Source organism: Rutidosis leptorrhynchoides, chromosome 11 (assembly GCF_046630445.1).
Source record: "Rutidosis leptorrhynchoides isolate AG116_Rl617_1_P2 chromosome 11, CSIRO_AGI_Rlap_v1, whole genome shotgun sequence".
Classification (NCBI taxonomy): Eukaryota; Viridiplantae; Streptophyta; class Magnoliopsida; order Asterales; family Asteraceae; genus Rutidosis; species Rutidosis leptorrhynchoides.
The window spans coordinates 151276615-151287581 of NC_092343.1; positions in this window are offsets into that span (position 1 = coordinate 151276615).

Here is a 10967-nt window from a genome sequence, read left to right on the forward strand (position 1 = left end):
CCCGAAAACTACGAAGCATATACGCCAATTTTTAGGATTGGCTGGTTACTACAGAAGATTCATTCAAGATTTTTCCAAAATAGCAAAACCCTTGACTGCATTAACGAATAAAAGAAAGAAATTTGAATGTAAGGATGAGCAAGAGAAAGCATTTCAACTGTTGAAGAAAAAGTTAACTACGGCATCTATATTGTCATTGCCTGAAGGGAATGATGATTTTGTGATTTATTGTGACGCTTCAAAGAAAGGTCTCGGTTGTGTATTAATGCAACGAAAGAAGGTAATTGCTTATGCGTCTAAACAATTGAAGATTCACGAGCAGAATTATACGACTAATGATTTGGAATTGGGCGCTGTTGTTTTTGCATTAAAAATGTGGAGGCATTACTTATATGGGGTCAAATGTATTATATATACCGACCACAAAAGTCTACAACATATATTTAATTAAAAACAACTAAACATGAGGCAGCGTAGGTGGATTGATCTATTAAATGATTACGACTTCGAGATTCGTTACCACCTGGGAAAGGCAAATGTGGTAGCCGACGCTTTAAGTAGAAAGGACAGGGAACCTATTTGAGTAAAAGCTATGAATATAATTATTCATACTAATCTTACTACTTGAATAAAAGAGGCTCAACAAGGAGTTTTGAAAGAAGGGAATTTGAAGAATGAAATATCCAAAGGATCAGAGAAACAGCTTAATATTCGAGAAGACGGAACCCTGTATTTGACTGAAAGGATTTGGGTAACAAAGTTTGGGGGTGTGAGATAAATGGTACTTCGGGAAGCACATAAAACCAGGTACTCAATACATCCCGGAGCAGGGAAAATGTACCAAGACCTCAAGAAACATTTTTGGTGGCCGGGTATGAAAGCCGATATTGCCACATACATGGGGGAATGTTTGACTTGTTCTAAAGTCAAAGCAGAACATCAGTTTCCATCAGGTCTACTTCAACAACCTGAAATCCCAGAATGGAAATGGAACAACATTACCATGGATTTCATTACTAAATTGTCAAGAACTGCAAGTGGTTATGATACAATTTGGGTAATAGTCAACCGTCTTACCAAGTCAATACACTTTCTACCAATGAGAGAAGATGATAAAATAGAGAAGTTGGCATGACTATACTTGAAGGAAGTTATCTCCAGACATGGAATACCAATCTCTATTATCTCTGATTGGGATGGCAGATTCGTTTCAAGATTTTGGCAGTTGTTACACCAAGCATTGGGGACTCGTTTAGACATGAGTACTGCCTATCATCCATAAACTGATGGGCAGAGTGAAAGGACGATACATACGGTTGAAGACATGCTACGAGCATGTGTTATTGATTTTGAAAATGGTTGGGATCGACATCTACCATTAGCAGACTTTTCCTACAACAACAGTTACCACTCAAGTATTGATGCGACACCGTTCGAAGCACTTTATGGTAGAAAGTGCAGGTCTCTGATTTGTTGGAGCGAAGTGGGGGATAAACAGATTACGGGTCCGAAAATTATCCAAGAAACTACCGAGAAAATCATTCAAATTTAACAATGGTTGAAAACTGCCCAGAGTCGACAAAAGAGCTATGCGGATGTTAGAAGAAAAGATTTAGAATTTCAAATTGGTGACATGGACATGCTTAAGGTATCACCTTAGAAAGGCGTTGTTCGATTTGGCAAACGGGGGAAACTAAACCCGAGATACATTGGGCCATTCAAGATTATTGACCGTGTTGGACCGGTGGCTTACCGACTCGAATTACCTCAACAACTCACTAGTGTACATAATACCTTCCACGTCTCGATTTTGAAAAAATGCTTAGCTAAAGAAGATCTCACAATCCCTTTAGACGAAATTAAGATCAACGAAACACTACAATTCGTTGAAGAACCCGTCGAAATAATGGATCGTGAGGTTAAAGGACTCAAGTAAAACAAAATACCAATCATTAAGGTACGATGGAATGCTCGTAGAAATACCCGCACTTAGTTCCTGAAGATGCGACAGCACCTACAACAGCGTAAAATTTCGGGACGAAATTTATTTAACGGGTAGGTACTGTCATAACCCGGATTTTTCCATGATTATATATATATTATGAGATTAATATTTACATGTATAAATGTTTCCAACATTTTAAGCAATCAAACTTGTTAAGACTTGATTAATTGAAACGGATTTTATGTAAACGTTTGACCACCCAGTTTATCCGATGATTCACGAACGTTATAACTTGTATATGACATGATAATATATATATGGACATATATATATGTTTAACATGATGAAATGATAATTAATTATCTCATTATGTATATTAATAATAAACTATATACATAAAACAAGACTATTAACTTAAGGATTTCGAAACGATAATTATATGTAACGATTATCGTTGTAACGACGTGTTAATATATATATATATATATATATATATATATATATATATATATATCGTATTAAGATATATTAATACACTATGTTATCATGATAATACAACAATTTAACACCTCATTAGATATAATAACAATGGATTAATTGCAATAAACAAGATCGTTAACTTAAAGGTTTCAAAACAACGCATGCATGTAACGACTAACGTTGATTTAACGACTCAATTAAAATGTATATATATGTAATGTATTAAGATGTATTAATACACTTTTGAAAGACTTGTAGACATATATCAAAATACTTTTACTTAACAAAAATGGTTACAATTACATTCTCATTCGTTTTCATCAAGAATTCTACTCGTATTCGTACGGTATTATACCCGTACAATACCCAGCTTTTAGATGTAAATACTATTGGTATATACACTTCAATGAGCAGCCTTAATGAGTCACCTAAACATGTGGGAACCATCATTTAACATCTAGCATGAAATATCTAACAAAATTACAAACTAAGGTAGACTATTTGATACCTCCATGATCACGTTTTCAACCACCATCACAAACACTTTCATTTTCCAACTTTCAAGCATCAAACACATCTCTCTAAAGTTCTCTCTTGGTGTTCTAAGTGTTCTTCATCATCTTCATCAAAATCTACATCAATCTAGCTATAAATCCAACCTTTAATCAATATACAAAACAATCTTTCAAGAACACTTCAAGAATCATATCAAGTTTGCAAGACTACTTTCAAGCTTTCTAATCCATTCCAAGTAATCATCTAAGATCAAGAAACCTTTGTTATTTATATTAGGTTATCTTTCTAATTCAAGGTAATATTCATATTCAAACTTTGATTCGGTTTCTATAACTATAACTATCTTAATTCAAGTAGTAATCTTACTTGAACTTATTTTCGTGTCATGATTCTACTTCAAGAACTTTCAAGCCATCCAAGATCCTTTGAAGCTCAAGATCATTTCTTGTTATTTCCAGTAGGTTTACCTACTATATTTGAGGTAGTGATGATGTTCATAACATCATTCGATTCATACCTATATAACTATATTAATCGAAGAATATAAATTGTAATCACTAGAACATAGTTTAGTTAATTCTAAACTTGTTCACAAACAAAGTTAATCCTTCTAACTTGACTTTTAAAAACAACTTAACACATGTTTTATATCTATATGATATGCTAACTTAATGATTTACAACTTGAAAACACGAAGAACACCGTAAAACCGGACATACGCCGTCGTAGTGAAACCGGGGACTGTTTTGGGTTGGATAATTAAAAACTATGATAATCTTTGATTTAAAAGTTATTTTTCTGGGAAAATGATATTTCATATGAACATGAAACTATATCCAAAAATCATGGTTAAACTCAAAGTAGAAGTATGTTTTTCAAAATGGTCATCAAGATGTCGTTCTTCGACGAAAATGACTACCTCTTTAAAAATAGGCATGTAACCTGTAAATCTGACAATAAACCACCACCTTTTCAGTGTAGTTTTACAAATTTCAATTTGTTATGAAACCATAGCAATTTGATTCACTCAAAACGGATTTATAATAAAGAAGTTATGAGCAAAACAATATTGGTTAAAAATGGCTAAAATGACTACGTGATGATTTTACAAAAATCTATACTAACCACATCCTAGCTAACTTTTCTTGTATTATACATGTATTCTAACATGTCATGAGTATTTCCATGTAATATACTAGTCTCGGATGAGTCCGAGACAATATCATGTAATCTTGATTAGTTAAGACGTTAGTTACACAATACGTCGGATAAATCGAAAGACCCACATACACAATACGTGTAACTACAATAGTGGTATCATGGGTCATGATTGAGTCTTATATAATACGTGTATACTATGTTTTGATTATTACAGGGTGATATTTTGAATTATATACGTACTACTAACATTGGACTACTAATTGTGGACTACTAACGTTGGACTGCTAATTTGACAACTTAAATCGTCAACACGTAAATAAAAATATGATGTGAATATATTTCTATCATACCTTGATATATATTTATATATTTGTTTTAGGTTCGTGAATCGACCCGTGGCCAAGTCTTATTTTCGACGAATTGAAAATCTGTGAAAGTGAGTTATAGTCCCATTTTTACTATCTAATATTTTGGGATGAGAATACATGCAGTTTTATAAATGTTTTACAAAATAGGCACAAGTACATGAAACTACATTCTATGGTTGGATTATTATACCGGATATCACCCTTTTTAGCTTTGTAGCCTAAGAATTGGTGTTTATTATAATTGCCACCAATTGACGCGAATCCTAAAGATAGATCTATCGGGCCCAACAAGCCCCATCTGGGTTACAGATGCTTTAGTACTTCGATTTTATCATATCCGATGAGAGTCCTGGAATGATGGGGATATTCTAGATGCATTTTGTTAATGTCGGTTACCAGGTGTTCACCATATGAATGATTTTTATACACAGGTTATGTATAGCATGTTTTGTACACGAGATATGTGTGCGGTTACATAACTGAAATCTTATGGCCTATTATTATTTCGATTTATGATATAGGTTAAACCTATAACTCACCAACATTTTTTGTTGACGTTTAAAGCATGTTTATTCTCAGGTGATTATTAAGAGCTTCCGCTGTCGCATGCTAAATAAAGACAAGATTTGGAGTCAGCATGCTTGTATAATATTGTTTAAAACTGCATTCGAGAACTTATTTTGATGTAACATATTATTATTGTAAACCATTATGAAATGGTCGTGTGTAAACGTTATATTTTACATTATCATTACTTGATAATCTATGTTATGTCTTCTAAATCTTTGTCGATAAAATAAAGGTTATGGGTGTTTTAAAAATGAATGCAGTCTTTTAAAAACGTCTCATATAGAGGTCAAAACCTCGCAATGAAACCAATTAATATGAAGCGTTTATAATCAATATGAACGGGGCATTTCAGGAAGGCCTTTCATGAATACAGCCAAAGCGATCATTGATGTTTATTCACAAACTATCACCTTGAGAACCCATGGAGAAGAGGTCACTTTCACGATCGACGAGTCTGTATGTCATTCTGATGGGAACGTCGAAATAAATACCATATCCACTAGGAAAGTCACCTTTTATTCCGAGAATGAAGAGAAGAAGATAGAAATAGAAGACAAGAAGAATAACCACTCCACACCTACCCAATCTTCACTCCCACCTTATTTTGATCTTTTAATGACTAGAGAGGACTTCGTTCTAGAAGAACTCTCTGAACCGATTATTCTTGAAATTCCCGACCAGAGTGACGAGGCGGTTGATGAAGAAATTGAAATGGAGAGCCTGGATAAGAAGAAAGAGATGGAGGATTCTAGCACCGAAGTAGTTGTTAATGTTGCTACCATATTGGAGACGTCAATGGACATCGTCCTACCTCCATGCATAGAGTACAACATTACGACCAACCAAAAGTCACAAAGACGAAAGACGGGTTTTACGTCAGGGCTACCCTATAAACCATCACTCCGCTACATAATGACATACACATCATTAAGTGATGAGGACCCATTTGACCAACCCGCATAAATCTAGGAGGTAGAAGAAATTGATAGCCTTGTTATACCTCAAGTTAAAAAAAGCATTCACTTTAAACCACCTTTTCCTCCCATTGGACATACATTATTCTATGTACGCTTCAATCTCATCGGTATGTTCCAATATTACATCTTGTGTCTACTGATGGATGCAAGGGAGCCGCCTAGATTTTTTGAGAAATAAGGCTAGAGTCAGGCTCGTGACTCGAAGAAAAATAAGCGCTTCTCGGGAGGCAACTCGTGTGTTTATTTTTCTATAGCTTTAGTAGTAGTTAAATTAGGATAATTAGGTTAACTGAATAAGTGAAAGGTGAAACTTAAAATAAAATTTTTAACGTTTCTTAGGACGAATTTACTTCTCCTACTTGTCTTGGGCTTAAGTGAATTAATTGCTACAATATTTTAAAAGTCTTAAAATGAAAGGCAGTCAACACTTTAAGTGTGGGATTAAGCTTTTTAGTCATACACTGATTTGTTAAATTTTCAAAAACCTAATTTTGAAACCCTCAGGTTTTCAAATAACTTTTTCATCAAAAACGCAAATCAGTGAGTCTATGGCCTAAAGCTTAATCACCTGTCTAGGTTTGATCTTTTCCATTTTTACATGTAATAGACAGTTAGTGATGTCTGTGATGGAAACTCTTTGAATGATGATGAAACGACAAGAAAACTCATTGATTATTTCACTGCAAGTCATGGTGGATGGTGTATGGAGGATGAGAACGCCCTAATGAGCTCGAGTACACTTCAAGAAGACCGATTTGAATCCAGCCGAAGATGGTTCCGACTCAGTCTACCTTCAGATCCTCAGCTCACAGCCACACCCAAAGGGAGTAATTCATTTCTTTCTCTTCATTTATTTTACTACGTTATATCCTTAAACTATACCCTATCCTAAGCTTATCACTAAGTGTGGGATTCCAACCCAATATAGAGCTTAGATACATTTTCCGACATGTTCAAACTCTAAGTGTGGGATTTTAACTTCCTAAAATCTAAGAATGAACATTAAGGACAATGTTCCTCTAAGTATGGGATAGCGGTGTAGTACACCATAATTAGCTATGAGATGGTCGGAAAATGTTCTTCATTTAAAATTGTAATAAGCCTTTCGAGTAGACCTACTATTTAGATTATTTGTCCTCAACGTAAATTTTTCAAAATTTTTGACAAAATGATACTTTATGAAAAAGTACTTTCGAAAATCAAGCATGTTTGTTCTAAAATTAAGACAAATGAGGATAGAAATCTTCTTAAGGATGAACCGATTCTCTAAAAGAGTATTGCATGACTAGGCATTATCGACCCAATATAATTGCTGTGAGGCACCCCAAAAATGGCCCAATAAGCATTCATTTTTAATGCCTCACTATCTTTTCCGTTGAGAGTGCCGATGTTAGCATTTAGAGTTAGAACTTGACCTTGACATACATTTTGAGGCCAATGGTTAGTAAGTGCCATACGTGGTGTAGGTGCGATACTCCTTCCAAAATCATTCTGAATAGAGAAGACAAAAACCATCCGTTTCCGTTTCCACTCCACGCATTTAAACCAACCAACTCACGCCAAAGAGTTGATGAATCAAAAAAAACTCAACCCCAAATTCACTATCAAATACGTTACCCTTTCCACCCTCTTTCCTTTCTCATTTCTAAAATCTAGAAATTCAAATACATAGATCGACCAAGTTTACTTCAAACATGTGATGACCCGGAAATTTCTGATCAAATTTAAACTTTAATCTTTATATGATTTCGACACGATAAGCAAAGTCTGTTAGGTCGAGTCTCAAGAAACTTTGAACTGTTTATATAGATTCATTTGACCTTTGACCACTCCCGATGATTCACGAACAATTGTTTGTAAATAGATATGTATTTATAAATATAAATGTAAGTATAAATGATAGACATAAAATATAATTTAAACAATTGAATTAGCTATGTAAAATAAGATACAAAATAATTATGTATAATTTAAAATGAATATATATATATACATGTATATATGATTGATATTAATAATTATTACATTGTAATATATAAAATCTATAAATATTAAATATCCAAATATGTTATTAAATATAATAAGTAATACATAAGTAATAAAACGTAAAAATTAATATATTATATGTAAATGCAAGTCAAAGTATAAATGTTATGTTCATTACTTTCGTTATTATTATTAATAGTAACAATAATATTTGTAGTATTAATAACACTATGTCTAATATAAAAAAATATATATATATATATATATATAGGTTCGTGAATCCGAGGTCAACCCTATACTTGTTCAATGTCGTTCTATGTATTTTTACTACAAAATACATTAGGTGAATTTCATTTGATTCCCTTTTTACTCTTTACATTTTTGTGACTGAGAATACATGCACTTTTATAAATGTTTGACGCAATAGACACAAGTACCTTAACTGCATTCTATGATAGAATTATCTGGGATTGGGGTTGATTATTATGACACGCATTAGCCCCCATTTTCCGTTAGAGCGTGTGAGCTCCCGAGCCGGGTGGATGGTTTATTATTTATGACATTTTGGCACCGGTTGGCCTATATTTTATAAACATGTGTTCAGCCGTGGGGTGTAAAGACATGCACAGAGGTTCTATATTTTGAAGGCACATGTATTCAGCCGTGGGGTGAAAGACCAGCACAGATGGTTACTATTATATTTTGAATCCTCACCAGGTGTTCTTCATATGAAAGATATTTTTTTTGTGCAGTTGGAATGGGACTTCTGCACATTTTATAATATTTAAAATCTTGTGGTCTATTAAAATGATAAAAATGAAATGATTTCTATAAACTAATGAACTCACCAACGTTTTGTTTGACACTTGAAAACATGTTTATTCTCAGGTTTGAAAGAAATCTTCCGCTGTGCATTAGCTCATTTTAAGGATATTACTTGGAGTCATTCATGACATATTTCAAAAGACGCTGCATTTGAGTCATTGAAGTTCATTAGAGATTATTAAGTAAATGACGGATTATGTCATTTATAGTTGGATATTATGAAATGGTATGCATACCTGTCAACTTTCGATGAAATGAAAGTTTGTCTTTTAAAAACGAATGCAATGTTTGTAAAATGTATCATTTAGAGGTCAAGTACCTCGTGATGAAATCAACTATTATGAATCGTTTATAATCGATATGGACTTCTTCCGGATGGATTTGGACGGGGCGTTTCAAAACACTTGTCGAAAAAATTTCGAAATTTCAAACTGTTTTTGATAGGACAAAAAGACCTATTTCTGGTGAAATACCTTTCTCTCTGAGCACAAGAAGAAATAGACTAAGTTATGAAGATGGGATATGCAATATATATATATATATATATATATATATATATATATATATATATATATATATATATATATATATATATATATATATATATATATATATATATATATATATATATATATATATATAATGAAATAAAAAATAATTTGTTGAGCACATTTTCAAAAATAAAGAAGAGAAAAGTCTTCAAATAAAAGCATAGATCCCCCAAGAAAATGAAGATTGTGACCCAGGAGGATTGCAGAAAAGAAGCAAAGTCTTCACTGAAAATCAGCACCCTCTAAAGGAACTCTTCAACAAAAATAGAGTACCATCTTTCCTAGAAAAAGTATATCCTTATGAAACTGAAATCTAACGAATCTCTATAAATTTCAAGGATTCGAAAATCACCCTTTTTTCCATATCAAAACCTTCACTTTTCTCCGCAAAACAACCTTTAAACCCGCTCTTCCTCTTGAAAGAATGATTAGGGAGAAGATCAGTGCCGTCCTTATCTAACCAGTGGAGATTTGATTCTTGATCAAGCCTATGACAATACTTGCAGTATGACTGGCTATAGGCGAATTCATTTCATAGATTTATAGGGAACCCCAACACACTTGAGTGATTTGAGTGACCCGTGTAAGGAAGCCAAAGTCATGTAACCTCCCTGAAATGTCCCGTTCTTATTGATTAAAAACGTTCCATATTAATTGATTTTGTTGCGAGGTTTTGACCTCTATATGAGACGTTTTTCAAAGACTGCATTCATTTTAAGACAAACCATAACCTTTATTTCATCAATAAAGGTTTAAAAAGCTTTACGTAGATTATCAACTAATGATAATCTAAAATATCCTGTTTACACACGACCATTACATAATGGTTTACAATACAAATATGTTACAACAAAATAATTTTTTTTTTAATGCAGTTTTTACACAATATCATACAAGCATGGACTCCAAATCTCGTCCTTATTTAAGTATGCGACAGCGGAAGCTCTTAATAATCACCTGAAAATAAACATGCTTAAAACGTCAACAAAAATGTTGGTGAGTTATAGGTTTAACCTATATATATCAAATCATAATAATAGACCACAAGATTTCATATTTCAATACACATCCCATACATAGAGATAAAAGTCATTCATATGGTGAACACCTGGTAATCGACATTAACAAGATGCATATATAAGAATATCCCCATCATTCCGGGACACCCTTCGGATATGATATAAATTTCGAAGTACTAAAGCATCCGGTACTTTGGATGGGGTTTGTTAGGCCCAATAGATCTATCTTTAGGATTCGCGTCAATTAGGGTGTCTGTTCCCTAATTCTTAGATTACCAGACTTAATATAAAGGGGCATATTCGATTTCGATAATTCAACCATAGAATGTAGTTTCACGTACTTGTGTCTATTTTGTAAATCATTTATAAAACCTGCATGTATTCTCATCCCAAAAATATTAGATTTTAAAAGTGGGACTATAACTCACTTTCACAGATTTTTTTACTTCGTCGGGAAGTAAGACTTGGCCACTGGTTGATTCACGAACCTATAACAATATATACATATATATCAAAGTATGTTCAAAATATATTTACAACACTTTTAATAAATTTTGATGTTTTAAGTT